The 15,339-nt window shown below is 40.3% G+C and overlaps 1 pseudogene; it reads right to left on the bottom strand.

Moving 5' to 3' along the window:
• Positions 1-6,197: 6,197 nt before the first annotated feature.
• On the bottom strand, positions 6,198-7,551 carry LOC147894214 (protein RMD5 homolog pseudogene; annotated as a pseudogene).
• Between the last annotated feature and the right edge of the window lie 7,788 nt (positions 7,552-15,339).

The following is a 15,339-nucleotide window of genomic DNA, read 5'->3' as shown; positions in this document are numbered from 1 at the left end:
TTCGATCATTTTGGCTACCAATATGTTTATATTTGGAAGTTCCTAGTGAAAGTTATGGCTATAGCCATTGCTAGCATCAAAAAAGTCTTTGGTCTATGCTAACATAGACCAAAGAAGGAATTTCACAAAGAGGACAACAAAGATGGGATCATTGGTTTTTGATCATTTTGACTATAAACATGACTATATTTGGACAATCTCAGTGAAAGTATGACTTTAGCCATTGGTGTCAAGAAAGTCTATGGTCTGCGTTAACATAGACCAAGAGCAGTCATCCAAGCAAGTCTATAGTCTACCATGAAAGCTCTTTTTTCATCCACGTGCAAGGCCTTCTCTAGTCTGCATTAACACATACCATGAACTTGCTTGACACTGGTGGCTAAAGTCATAACTTTCATTAAGAATATCCAAATATAGTCATATTTGTGGAAAAATGATAAAAAGGCCCAATGAGCCCATTGTTTTGGTTCTCATTGTGCCATTCTTTCTCAAGTTGCATTATTGCAGACCAAAGACTTTCTTGATGCTAGTAGCTATAGTCATTACTTTCATGAGGAACATCCAAATATAGTCATATTTGTAGTCAAAACAATTAGAAAAGGTCTAATGACTCCATTTCTATTGTCTTTATTGTGCAATTCCTTCTTTGGTCTACATTAACTCAAACTAGAGACTTTCTTGATGCTAGGGGTTATTTGTAGTCAAAACAATAAAAAAAGACCCATTTTTTTGTCCTCCTTGTGCAATTCCTTCTTTGGTCTATGCTAGCAAAGACCAGAGACTTGTTGTCTTGATGCCAATAGTTGTAATCATAACTTTCACTGGGATTATCCAAATATAGTCATGTTTGTAGTTAACATGATTGGAAAGGCCCAATATGTCCATTTGTGTTATTATCATTATGCAATTGCTTATTTGGTCTACGTTAACACAGACCAAGCCAAGGTGGAAATCCAACAACATATTTTCATGCTCTAAGTTTGTGGTCTACATTAATGCAGACCAAGAGCATAGTCATCCAAGCAAGTCGCTAGTCATATTTATAGTCAAAATGGTCAAAAAATCCCAATGAGTCTCTTTAGATTGTCCTCCTTTTGTAATTCCTTCTCTAGTCTACATTCATGTAGAATAGGCCAATGTTGAAATGCATCCCAAAAAGTGACACATTGTCATGCTCCATGCAAGTCTTTAGTCTATCATGTAAGCCCTTTGTATCATAGATATTGAAGTAGATGCATCCAATACTCAATCGATGATGAAGCTAATCAAGTTGATTAACTTGATTAACAAAGATAACATCCAAATTTGTATCATAGATGTTGAAGATGATGAAGCTAGAACTTGTCAAAGATGGTGGTGATGATGATGATGACGATGATGATGATAATCAAGCTGAATGTCATTTTCAAGATAACAACCAACCCAAACTATCTCATCCATGTTGAAGCTAAAAGTATGAATCACGCATGATGAAAATAACCAAAATAATGAGGAACATAATAATGATCCAGTCAATCAGAGACTCAATGTCCATGGATTCTCACCATCATTGAACTCCCTTTTTGACATAAGTAGGAAGAGTCTCTTTTTCTTTGTAGTGTTTTGATGGATGCATCATAAGAATCCATTTGGGAAAGAAGCTTTTGGCTTAGGAAGAGGATTCATTTACTTTGTGTATAGAGTCAAAAAGGGAGTACAAACTGTCTTTGGTTTGCATTTGTGCTTCTAGTGTGGCATTTTCTTTTTAACGTATTTGGGAATCATTATTTGGGAAATGGCTTTAGAGACACTCTTTGGTATATTTCCGTTGTTCATTAAGATGGATCAAGAAGAAAAGCTAGTGGGGAAGATGTGGATGCATTGCAAAAAGCAAGATCCAAGGTTCTGTTACCCTTACAAAATGGTGAGACAAGAACACCAAAAGGTGGCATCAGCAAGAGCAAGAGCATGCAAGAGTGGGATGATAGCATCACAAGGAAAGAGTGGGATGATATCATCACAAGGCAAGAGCAAGAGCAAGAGCAAGAGCAAGAGCAAGAGCAAGAGCAACAAGAGCAAGAGCAAGAGCAAGAGCAAGAGCAAGAGCAAGAGCAAGAGCAAGAGCAAGAGCAAGAGCAAGAGCAAGAGCAAGAGCAAGAGCAAGAGTAAGAGCAAGAGCAAGAGCAAGAGCAAGAAGCAAAGCTAGTGGAAGATTGGATGCATTGCAAAAAGCAAGAGCCAAGGCTGCACTACCCTTATAGAAATGTCAGACTAGAACACCACAAGGTGGTGTTGGCAAGAAGCATGAAAAAGTGGGATGATAGCATCACAAGGCAAGAGTGTGAGATAATTTGAGGTGGGAAAAGCGATGTATCATCAAAAGTGGAACATTGGGTCAGAGAAGTGAGCAATCATTGGGAGGGAAATTAGTGTAGGAAGAGTAGATTTCTATGGATGATCTAAAGAACATATTAGCATGGAATATGAAGAGGATGATAAAATACACATTAGAATGTGTGATCGATCAGGTAGCAAGCATTATGGAGGAAAATTTTGAGGAAATGGAGATCCAAAGTGAGAGGCAAGAAAAAGGTTGCCACTCCTTTCTTTCCACACCAGTGATCCAAAGTGAGAGGCAAGAAAAAGGTTGCCACTTCTTTCTTTCCACACCAGCTTTGATAACAATTTGAAAAACTTGGAGATCCTCACTTTTTTGCTAAAGATCTTTGTCTATTTCCACTGCGAAACAACATAAATGGCTCAGTGATGTCTCAAATTCGTGTGCATATCTTCCCACTTCCTTCCTCTTTCAAAATTGAATTGTTATGCACGATGCCTTTTCCAAACAGGTATTTTGTAGTATCATTAGATGTTCTCTTAATGATCTGGCAGAGAAGATCTTGTCCATTGGTTGGTTGCCAGTGTTGGTGTCCTTATTGCTCACGTTTTTCATTTGCCCCATGACATCGAAGATGGACAAGAAGGCAAACACTTATTTTCATTTCTTTACCTCACCTCATTGTTGGCTTTCTCATGATTATAATCATCAAGAACTTGGTTCCACTATTGTTGGCCACCTTTAAGGCCATGGGAGTCATTACAATTCTTTTGGTAGTAGCTCGAGTAAAAATGTTGGATATTCAATTCTTTCTTTCGGCCACACCATTGATCTGAAGCGTATAAGGAATAGTGAGCTTTCTAACAATGCCTTGTTCACGAGACAGTATGCTTGAAAATGAGAGTTGAGATTAAGAAAAAATCAGAAGTGGAGGGATCACAGAGAAGTCTTGGCTCTGCTTCCATGGGTCTTCATATCACTCATGTGCTTTTAGATTTGTGTGATAGTTGAGGGTCAAACTTCACTATAATATAGTTTCCTTGACATCCACAACTATTTTGTGACAAATTCTATAATGGGAAGTTTACAAGGGGTCACAAAGAAAATTGCAACTAATTTTCATGCTAGAAAATCAATAAATTGTAGATTGTCAAACCTAGTTCATGGCTTGAGTGGCTCTTTTTTGGCAAGCAATAATTTTACACATGAGAATCCAGTGCATCATAGTATTAGCATTGAAAGATTATGCAAATCTAGTAGATAAAAATTGAGAAGAAGGGTCACTCTAGAGGAGAACGAATATTGGCATGATCTAAAGTGATTTGAGTGCATATAGAGGAATTGATTGGAGCATATCAAAGAAATAGGGTGTGCTAAAAAGTTTAATAAAGAAGAATCATGGCGATCTACTACTGATGGCAAGCTAAAAGAAGAAGTGTGATGGAGATAGGGAAAAAGAGTTGAAAGTCATGATATCTAGAGAGAGTAGGATGTTGAAAGGTGAGGGGAATTTTAAAGAAAGAGAGAAGAAGAGAGGGGGTGAGAGAGAGCATACAAGGGGAGAGAAGATTAGCAAGGGTGGACATAAATGGCAAGTAATGGTAGACATGATAGCAGGCAAGGAATGTGCAGTAGGGAGTGGGAGCGGATGTGAGGGTAGAATGCTTCTTTCACCCTATGCTACCTACCAATATCACAAATAAGCATTACATATTTTTCAATTAATAATTTATGTTGTTGTCAAAATAGTTGTTTCCATTCACTAGAAATGTGTTTCCATTGCTTTGTAGGAATTCATGTAAACACAATCGCTATCAACAAAGGAGCATACGAGCAAACCATTCCAAGTAAACCTTTGAGATCTAAACTCAATAAAGTAAAAACAAAAAGCTAGGCATAAAATAGAGCTGAAAGTAGAATTGAAACCAAAGTTGACAAGAGAGGAGCATGCTCTCTCATATTATAAATAATCAGAGAGGAACTGTTCCACCTCTCCCCATACATCACATATGGATTTTCTTTTTTTGCTTTAAAACTTTATTATTATTTTTTTTAATTTTTGAAAAAATGGGGGTTTATATTAATATGGTGATTTCAAATATATACAGCTTTAGAAAAAGATAAACAGACTTCAAAAAGAAGTTTTGATGTGTGATAGTGTCTTCCCTAGAGATATCCATAACCATCCATTTAGCTGAAATATCAGTAGCAGTAATAGAAAAACACAGCAATCTAAGCCACCATCTCATGCGGCTCTTCTTTGGGCACCAGATGTGCCACCACTTGAAGTATAATCATTCCTGGGATGTGTAGATGGAAGCATGGATTTCAGACTTTGGTTCATGGTTTGGGCTCCGGAGGCTTGAAGTCAGGAGGTGTGACTTCATTATGGACTTTGACAATATTACCAACAGGATCGTTCTGTGAAATCGGTCTCTTGTAGACAAAAAAGTGAGGGGGAACCGAGGGAGAAGGTGTAGCATAAGCCGGCACACCTTGCAAAGATGTCATGGTGGTGAGGAGAGGTTGTGTCGAAGGGGGAACTAAGAAATTTCACCCGTAAGCATGGGGAAGGAAAGAGCAGGCTTAGGATTTTTGGCCATCATCAACCACAAGAAAGTACCAGCTGTGGGGTGGAGGTTGAAGGAATATCTTATTTTCCCACCTTCTTTTGCAGCTATGCCAGCATGGCACTCTCTTTTTGTACGTCCTTTTTGCAACATTCTTGGATTTGCTATTGCAGTCGTGAGATCTTTTCAAGATCTGCACCTCATTTATGTGTTCAAACATACATTCATTACAATTTCATTAGTACCAATAGAAACATAACCAGAAACCTTAGCGCATCTTCGAGCCCATAGAGACCACAGAATGGAGCTGTGCATAATGTTCCAGTTTTTCGGGGACCTGGTTGGTATATCACCCAACAGCAAAAAAGCATAATTGTTCTGTCATATGCTTTGTCAAAGTCTATTTTGAGGAAGCATATATTTTAATTTTTATAAATAATCGGAGAGGAACTGTGCCACCTCTCCCCATACGTCACATATAGATTTTCTTTTTTTGCTTTACAACTTTATTTTATTGTCAATTTTTAAAAATTTAAAACTTAATTATTTTTATTTTTAAAAAAGGGGAAGATCTTCCTATTCATCGATTGAATATGTAGGGTTCCATTTTCACAGTGCATTCAGACTTAAACTTACGATTATACTAGCCCTCTCTTTTTTAATGCAAGCTCTCTATGATTAGCGAGAGCTAGGGAATCCAAAGAAATGACCATGGTGAATACACAAAAGACCATCATTCATGTGATTGTAGTCCAGCTCATAATATCTTAAAGGTTGTGGTGATGATAACTTCCATGTTATTAAAGATAGAGCTATTTGGGATTCGAGGTAGCTATGGAGGGTGAAGGCGGAGCAACATCATGATGATGTAGAATAGACACAAAATGTGAGAGTATATTGTTCATGTGGAAGAAGCCTTAAATAGGCAAAAGATACAACACACTATCGAGCTCATGGAAGAGCATCTCTAGATCCAAAAATCACTCTATAAACCTCTCCTTGATTCTCTCAATCAATCTAGGTGGCATTTTTGCCTACATCATTGCTTAGCTCGACAAACATACCTACTACCCGGTGGTCACACACACCTATTAAGGTTTGCCTTTCCAACATACCCCCCCTCAAACCGAAGATAGGGGTAAACATGAAGTGACATACTATCCAAATAGCTTTACCCTGACAAAATAGTGAATGATCAAAACAAAAGAGCTTCACAAAACAAAGTTGGTGTAAAGCCCAAAAGAGTATGAGTGCTCACAAAAGAGATCTCCCTCACAAACACAAAGAGAGGGGATTCTCACAAAGAGACTTTAACTCCAAATGACAGTCTGCCAAAAATGAAAGCCTAACCAAAACTCACTGCTCAAGGTATTACAACAATCATTTAGGGGAAATCCTGGGCAAAGAACCCATGAAACACATAAAAACAAAGTTGTGTATCTACGATTTGAAACAAAGAGATAGTGACCAAGTACCAAAAGACAATCGGCCATGGCACTTGTAGAGTGGGAGAGTTTCTGCGTTTGTTTACAGCCATCCAACGCCAGCATTTGGTTCAAGCAATAATCGGACAAATTGATTGGCGTAGATTCCTGGAAAATAGGGCATGCAAATATTGAGTGAAACCGAAACTCCTTTCCTAATTCTATCTCCACGAGCAACTGCTTTAGAAGCTACCATTCTTGTGTCTTGTTGGTCAACACTGTCGCCATCTTTAGAAGAGTTGGAAGAGCGTGATAGTCAACCAAAATTGTAGTGCACAAAGGGCTTTCATAAGACTAACCCAAGAGACTGCAACATTCTCGTGTAAACTGCATAGTCATATCTTCCCAATGCAATGAAGAAAACAAATCAGAATAGGGAGAACTTTCCAAACGGTCTGCCCATAGAAGGCAGTGCATCAACCGTTGTATTTCCCCCATATATCGGGTAGAAATTGGGGTAAAATTACTCCGAGTATATTGAAGAGCTTCTTGACGCTTTCCCTCATGGAGGAGTTGCGGGAACTGGAAGCGATGCAATTCAAACTCCAAAGAAGAGCCCTTCTATAAAAGTTTCGATTTGTTCTAGCCCATTGTAGCGCTAGTTCCAAATTCCTCACCTTTATAGCCTTCAATATCTAGTGCATCTCATAAAAGGGTGCATTTAGCGTAGCCCTTGGCTCTAGTGCTTCGTTCACAAAACAATCACCTAGATCAAAAAAGCCCTGTTTGTAAAAATGCACCACAATAATCTGAGCGATAATGCGATCATGTGAGTCGACCTCCCTGTACGCCTTGGCAATATCTGTGCAAAAAACTTGTCCAGCAACTTGCCATGCTTGCTTAACAACAGATTCAAATCCTTCTGCAACTCCCTGGTGTCATTCATAGGTGCCATTTCGGTCAATTTGGCATGCAATTCCATAAGAATGGCCCTTGCATCCAACCTTAGGCCATCATTGCCGAGCTTGTTCAAAGCCATCCCGAGTTCCTGAATGACAACATCGATGGCCTCAAGTGTGGTGGATTTCGAGAGCTTCTATTTCTTAGAGACGCGATCAAAGGCATCTTTGAGGAGGGAAAGGTCCATGATTGTCTCTGGTCAGGCAATGAAAAACTGAATGACGAGACTGGGAGGTCAGAGAGAAACAAAACATTTCTTGGGAAATGGGAAGGAAGCTTAGAAATGTGGTGGAGTCTACAACCACAAAACCTTGGGCTCTATTCATAGAGCTCAGATGGAAAACTTCTCAAAGAGCTATTGTGCAATGATCCAAAAGGAAAAAGATATTGAAACCAGAAGGAGCGCAACAGGTTGATTCTGCAACAAGGAAACTATGGATTTGATTTGTGTTGACGGTGGGTTGGGCAGACCACTTGAGCCTGGAACTTATAGGAGGAGCGTAAAGGCTCTGATATCACTTGTTGGGATTCGAGGTAGCTATGGAGGGTGAAGGCAGAGCAACATCATGACGAAGTAGAATAGACACAAAATGTGAGAGTATATTATTCATATGGAAGAAGCCTTAAGTAGGCAAAAGATACAACACACTATCGAGCTCATGGAAGAGCATCTTGAGATCCACAAATCACTCCATGAGCCTCTCCTTGATTCTCTCAATCAATCTAGGTGGCATTTTTGCCTACATCATTGCTTAGCTCAACAAACATACCTACTACCTAGTGGTCACACACACCTATTAAGGTTTGCCTTTCCAACAAGAGCTCACAAGGTCATGTGACCAATCCCTTATTCATGTATTTGTTGGGCTTCCATTTCCAAAGAGTGCTTATTTTTGTCCATCACAAATTAAAAATGCACTAACCATAGTGTTGCCAAGGAGGATCAGGCTTGATGGACCTTGTGTCGCAGCGCATCTCTAAAATTTTTCCTCATGCTAAAATTATAAAATTGAGATTATATTTCAAATTTATATAATTATTTCATATCAAATTAAATTTTTATATACTTATATTATTCCCAAGTATTTTATTATTTTATTATATTTTCATATATTAACTTTACAATTTATATCTTTATGCTATTTCATTTATAAAATAGACTTTATTTGATTTATTTTATTAAATTTGATTTATCTAATTTATAAAATCTAAGATTATATTTGTAGGTAACAAAAAGCCTTGGAACCCTGCATACTGAGAATACCATGCTCTTCCTGCAGAAGCCGTGGGAAAGAGTTGCAAGGTTAGGACATGCTTTTGGACGTGGAGTGCAATGAAGCATGGACACTTGAGACAATTGCTTAGAATACCAAAGTAGAACTCAACACAATGCCCTAAAGAGTGTGGGCTTCATTCCATTATGGGGTATTTATATAAGTTGGAGAGCTTCTCTCTCTGCATGTAGGAATTGTAAGACATTTTCTCTCTACATGTAGAACTTGCATGTAGAAGTTGCAAGTTGCATGTAGGAGTTGCATGTAGAACTCGCATGTAGGAATCGCATGTAGAAGTTGCATGTAGGAGTTGCATGTAGAACATGCATGTAGAACTCGCATGTAGAATTTGCATATAGGACTTGCATGTAGAACTTACATGTAGAACATGCATGTAGAAGTTGGATGTAGAACTTGCATGTAGGAATCGTATGTAGAACTTGCATGTAGAACATGTAAGTTGGATTTCTAAAAGGGATTATTCCTAGCCTTATGCAAGTACAAGCGGAGCTTTGCCGCTACTCTACACACACATTCTGTACTACCTAAGTCCATGTTGGCATAGAGACAACATACTCTCGGATCCATTTGATTACCCATCCTTAGGATATGGCTTATTTTGATTTCAAAGTTGGGATTCCATGTGCGTAACCTAGTGGCTGTTGAGCTTGTGGCATGTGAGTCATTCTTGTTACAATGCTTTTGCACCATACAATTTATGGTCTATAGTCAGGAAGCTTATCTCCTCTTCAGGAGGGGTACACGGTTGTGAATTTCAGAGGGGATCTCGTTGCTAAGGCTGCAGATTCTGCCATCGAATCTTCTTGGGAAGAGGTTTGGCGAGGGTTTCATTGTTGAGGCTGGCATTTCTTGCTATCTTGCATACACGTTGTGTGGGGGAAGAGAGGAGCACTCATGAAGGGATAAGAGACACCGTATATGGTGGAGCAAAAGTTACTCCAGCTTATTCCTCTATCATATATATATACTGTACAAGTGGGCGGGCACACTGCCCTTTACCCCAACAACCTCCCATTAAAGGCAGTGTGCCTTTATGGGAGTGTAGTACACATATAATACAATCAGCCATAGGCTAAAAAACAAGTTGACCAGACCATCATCCTATGCCCATCGGCACTTTACAATGTGCAAAGTGCATAGAGGATAAGCTGCTAGCAGACATCAGGTCTACAGGATAGAAAATGACAAGCTGTAGATGCCTATCAACCAAGATCTCATGCCAGATCTCACTGGGAGAGTGAACTCTCATCACCACATGCTCCTGTGCTAAGTCCATAGCACCCGAACTGTCACTGTGCAAAGAAAATGTCTCTATACCACCTGTGACCATTAGGACATAACCTACAATAGACCTCTGTTGGTCTACCCAACTTGCATCACCTGCATGCTTCTCCTGGAAGCATAAGGACCTGATGTCCATAACCGCTTCCCTACTGCCAAAATTTGCCATAATCATGCTACCAACTCCCACTGCAATGGAAGCAAGAACTGGAAGTGTAGCCCCAATGCGAAACATATGAGAACCAAGTCTCAACCCAGTCATGGATGCATGAAGTACTATGGCTGCCATATCAACCATAACCTGTTGCTCAGCTGATCTGTGATTGTCAAACCTATCAAACCTGCTGTGTTTCAAGTATGGAGCCAATACAAGCAATGGAGTACTCAGTAACATCCCCCTCTCCATAGTGAAACAACCAAGTATCTCACAAACATAATCAAGACCATGCAGCTCCCACTACAAAGCATCCCTATCCATAAAGGACCATATGGCAAGTAACCTTTGAATACTAAGACCATAACCTATCTCATTGTGCATCACATCTTGAGCTCTCATAACGGTATCAAACCTATGAAGCCAAGCTCGAGGAGATTGCTTCTAGCCATGAAGGCACTTACGAAGCAAACATATCAATGATTCCTGCCCATGTGCAATATGACTTGAGTCAATAACTGTAGAAACCACATCTATCCTGGCATAACCAGCCACCAATGGATCATACCGGGCATCATTAGCCAAGGCATCCTCCTCACCATGCATAGCCTCATCCTCATTTGCAAGAGGCACTCTGCATCCTGGGAGCAAACTATAACTGTCCACAGAAGATGCATCAACAATCTCCACAGGAGTATAAACCTATGGAATACTCTGAGACATCTGATCGTCTCTGACCAAAATCAGGAAGTAATCATGGCTGTCCTAACTTTATAACCTGCTCATCGTGGGAAAGACCTCCCCCAAGGGATATGGGCTGCCCCTGCAAAGAATTCGGAGGTATCAGTATACACTTACACCCTCCTAGAACACCACTCTCCTCCTATCCATAGTCCTGAGCTGTCTAAACATAGCATCCTCTCTGAAATAGACATTATGACTGCGTATCAACTCTCTAGTTGAAGAATCCCATAACTTGTAGTCCCTACTGGTCTCATTGTATTCGAGGAAGATACACCTCCTCGATGGGAACCATGAGCATAAGCCTCGTAGCCAAAACACACGTAAATGCTCATAACATGGTGCCCTGCCTGTCAAGAAGTCAAATGGCATTCTACCATTCAGAGATCTCCTAGGTGACCTGTTAAGCAAGTATGCAATTGTCTTACATGCCTCAGCCCAATAGCATTCGGTAAGACCTGCATATCGTAGCATGCTACCAATCCTGTCTAATAGAATCCGATTTATGCCTTCTGCCAAGGCATCGTGAGTAGAAAGATGAGGAGTGGTCAACACCCTCCTGATACCAACTGTATCACATAGATGCTGAAATCTAGGAGAGGTAAACTCTGCATCACCATCAATCATTAAGCTCGATAGCTTCTTTCTTGATTGATTTTCAGCATTACCTAAGAAGCGCTGAAATGTATCATATACATCATTATTTTGACGAATCGGATATACCCATATGTACTTTGTAGCAACATCAATAAATGCCACAAAGTAAGAGGCGCCACCCAGTGAAACAGTAGGCATAGGCCCACAAACTACACTATGAACCAAATGCAATGGCTCAACATACCTCTTACTAACTATCTTCCTCACAAAAGAGGATTCTAACTGCTGACCATCATCACAATCATGACACAAAATTTGAGAGACATCCATAACAGGAATGTATGTCAATGTTGTAAGGGCTTCCATACCTGTAGAAGACATATGTCCAAGTTTGGCATACCATAAACTAACTGATGGCTGCTTACTAATCATAAGCATCTTATCCTGGACACCTGATACATGCAATGCATAAGAGAATCCAACCCGTGATCCCCTAGCCATAACCAGATTGCCTCTAGCAATCTTCCATGCATGATCACCCAAAGAGACATGATAACCTGCCTCAACCAACTGTCCAGTACTGATCTTGCTTGTAGCAAGTCCTAGTATATGTCTAACCCTCTGTAGAACAAGAATAGAGCCACTAGGCATAACAAGGTGGATATCCCCATAACCATAGACATCCATAGAATGATCACTTCTCATTAAACTGGTCTCCACAATGCATTCCTGATATGCACTGAACCATGACCTATGAGGGGTCATATGACATGAAGCACATGGATCTAACATCCAATCATCGAGAATCGGTACATTAGTGGCCAAGAAGGAGGTGTCAGACATAGACAAAAGAATGCCTTCATCACTGCTACTATCAGTGGAAACCTGGTATCCACACCTTGAAGCTCAACATGCTTCTTCTCCTTCTTCCTGTCATTCTTAACCTTGCTCTTCTTCTTGCATTTTCTTAGCCATTTCCAGCAGTACTTTTTCATGTGGCCATACTTTTCACAATAGAAACATCTAACACAAGTATGAGAACTAGACTTGCTCTTGGAATTCCCCCTTGAACATGGCCTATTTCTACCAGTTGATCTGCCTCTGGAGTGCATATCATGGCTGTATTTCAGCCCATCAGGACATTTCAACCCATCAACCACTTGTAAGTTCAGCCCATCGTGCTGTAACATAACACTATCATGGTCATACATCCGGCATATACGAGTATAGAACTCATATGCATAGCAGTCTACACCCTGTACACCATCCTGTACCTGCAAGTAGACTATCTTTGAGAGTGATGACTGAATGATAGAGCGTGCTTGCTCATCCATGTCATCCCAATCACTCTGTTTAATGCTATTAGGCTTGACACCTTTGCATTGTATGGGATTATGTTGCCTCTTCTGCACTAACGCATCATAAATCTGCTCTTTCCAATACTGAAAGTTTGATCCATCCAACCTCTCAATATCAAAGAGGGCACTACCATCTGTAGATGCCATATCTGTGGCACAATAGCTCACAACCAACGAGCAGTACAGTGTAATAGGCAACCCAAATGACCAGGAAAAAAAAATATAGTGCTGCCCAGACCAATCAGGTCTCCAAATAAACTGGCTGATCCAATGCTCAAAAGCACTCAGCCATAAAGAGGCATAAACAGGAATATATGCAGCCCAGTAACCTACCAATGCCTGGGAATCCAAGTAAGCAATCCACTGAACCAAATCAGCAATGGCAGTAGGAGCCCAGCTCAACTCTCCATAAACATCAGTGCGGCATCCACCAATGCAAATCCATAATGCATCGAAATGGCATTTACTGCATCACCAATGCATCACCTCAAGTGTGCAATCCTTTGGCAACAAAATCAAGCGTTCACCACTTGCCAAATGTGCCAAAGCGACTTGCCAAAATGCCAATAATGCCTTTGGACTGAAGTGAGATCCCAATCACTTTTTGTAATTTACTGTTGTGCAAGAGAAATCACATCCACTTTGGGCAAGATAACACCCTATCCTTGTCTTTGAACAGTGATATCTTTTCACCGAAAGACTGGATGCCAAAGCTATAAACAGCAAAGTTGTAGCTGGTAGAAAGATCTACAACTTGTCAATTGACCTCAAGAGCCAAATCCTTGTAGATTCTTAGATATTCTCACCTGACAAATAGCTTCCTGCACATTGGTCACAAATAGACAGTAGATTACAACTTTTTGTGGTTTTGCAGAGGCTATAACTCTTATACTAGATCAACTTGCTTCCAAAAGCAAAGTTGTAGTATGTTCTGTGAACTACAACTTTCCAGTTTGGCACAAAGTGCAATTCCACACCAGGAAAGAGATATTTAGTCCTGAAAATGACTGTTTTGTCATAAAAACAGCAACAACAACAGTTGTAATGTCTTGACCAATGGCAAACACAATGCCATAAAATCAGCCCCGAATACAGTAACAAATCAGCCCCAAAATACTGACAAACCAGCCCTAAAACAGTTCCAAACAATGCTAATCTGACAGGATCTCAATACATCACCGTACCACCGTATGTATCCAACATAGGCAAATAACCATGCATCCAACAAACTGTCAATGCATCTCAACCAGGCATGTACCACTGTCAAAGCATGTGTCATTGCCACTGCCAAAGTGATGTACCTACAAGAAAGATATGCAACCCACTGACTAGAAAGAGAGAGCCGAGCTCTATGACAAGGGAATGAGACCCCATAGCAATGTGAACCTATCTAGCATTATGCCTTCATGTCGCATTTTTCCAATTTTTTTTTTTGAGAGAGACATATCTCTATTCATTTAGAGAGAGCTTGAGGACCCCCTACAACAAGCTTAGTTGACTTGTACAGCAAGCACTTCAAGCATTCACAACTACAGAGCTCATGGGCATCTTCATCTAGACACAGGCAACATAACAACTCTAGCTGCCCATCGACCAAAAATGCCGAACGAGCTTTAGTGTAGCCAGGCTTCCCACGGCCTACACTCATGACACCAGACGAACGTGGCAGCCCGCGACCTCTGCAATCAAGCCTTCTGTAGCTCATCCATCAACACCTCGACCAGCCCTACTGCAGTCTTCATGGCTCAAATCATCCAAGAACTCTTGCAAAAACTTATTGAGAAATGACTTGAAAGCTATGAACATGACTCGCTAGAATGTAGCCAGGACATTACAAAGGCCAAATGGCATGACTCTATATGTAAAAATACCCCATTCTGTGGGAAAAGCTATTTTTGATTGGTCTTTAGGAGCAATTTGCACTTGGTTATAGCAACTAAAGCCATCCAAGAAGCTATATATTTTGGAACCTGCCACCTTTTCCAACACTATTTCTATTAAGGGTAGGGGATAGTTATTCCTAATTGTGGCGGCATTCACATTCTTTAAGTTTACACATATTTTGAGCTTCTTGTTGCGTTTAGGCACAGTGATGATTTTTGAAACCCAATCAGTGTGCTCTATCTCGTAGATTAATCTGGCATCTAGGAGTTTTTCCAGCTCGTCATCATAAACCATGGTGCCATACTTAGGATTTGTGCGATAAGTTCCAGATAACTTAGGGTGGGCACCGTCCCTTATAGGTATCGTGTGTACTGCCACATCTGGTGAAATTCTTTTCATCTCTTTATATGACCATGCTAGGTAGTCACGGTATTCCATTAGGAGTGCTTTGAGTTTGGTTTCATCTTCTTGTCGAAGCTGTTTCCCAATGAAAACTAGTTTTTCTTCCTCCCCTTCAAGGGTGAAGTTTATTGTGCGTGTTTTTGCCGGTCCCTCATAGATTGGAGTTTCTCCAATGCTATCGGTTTCTTGAACTTCAGAGACTCTTAGTGTTCTTGGCATTGCTATTGGGACACTACCACTTATGTAATTCTTGAAGTATTCCGTAACTTCTCGAAGATCGGCCTCTAATGGTGTTGAACTAGCCTGACATGTGCCATGTAAACTGGGTCACATACTTTCATTTACCAATTTGTTAG

Source organism: Dipteris shenzhenensis, chromosome 14, assembly GCF_047967505.1.
Source record: "Dipteris shenzhenensis isolate YYH24624 ecotype China chromosome 14, Dip_SZ_1.0, whole genome shotgun sequence".
Taxonomy (NCBI): Eukaryota; Viridiplantae; Streptophyta; class Polypodiopsida; order Gleicheniales; family Dipteridaceae; genus Dipteris; species Dipteris shenzhenensis.
This window is presented reverse-complemented; position numbering and strand designations above follow the sequence as displayed.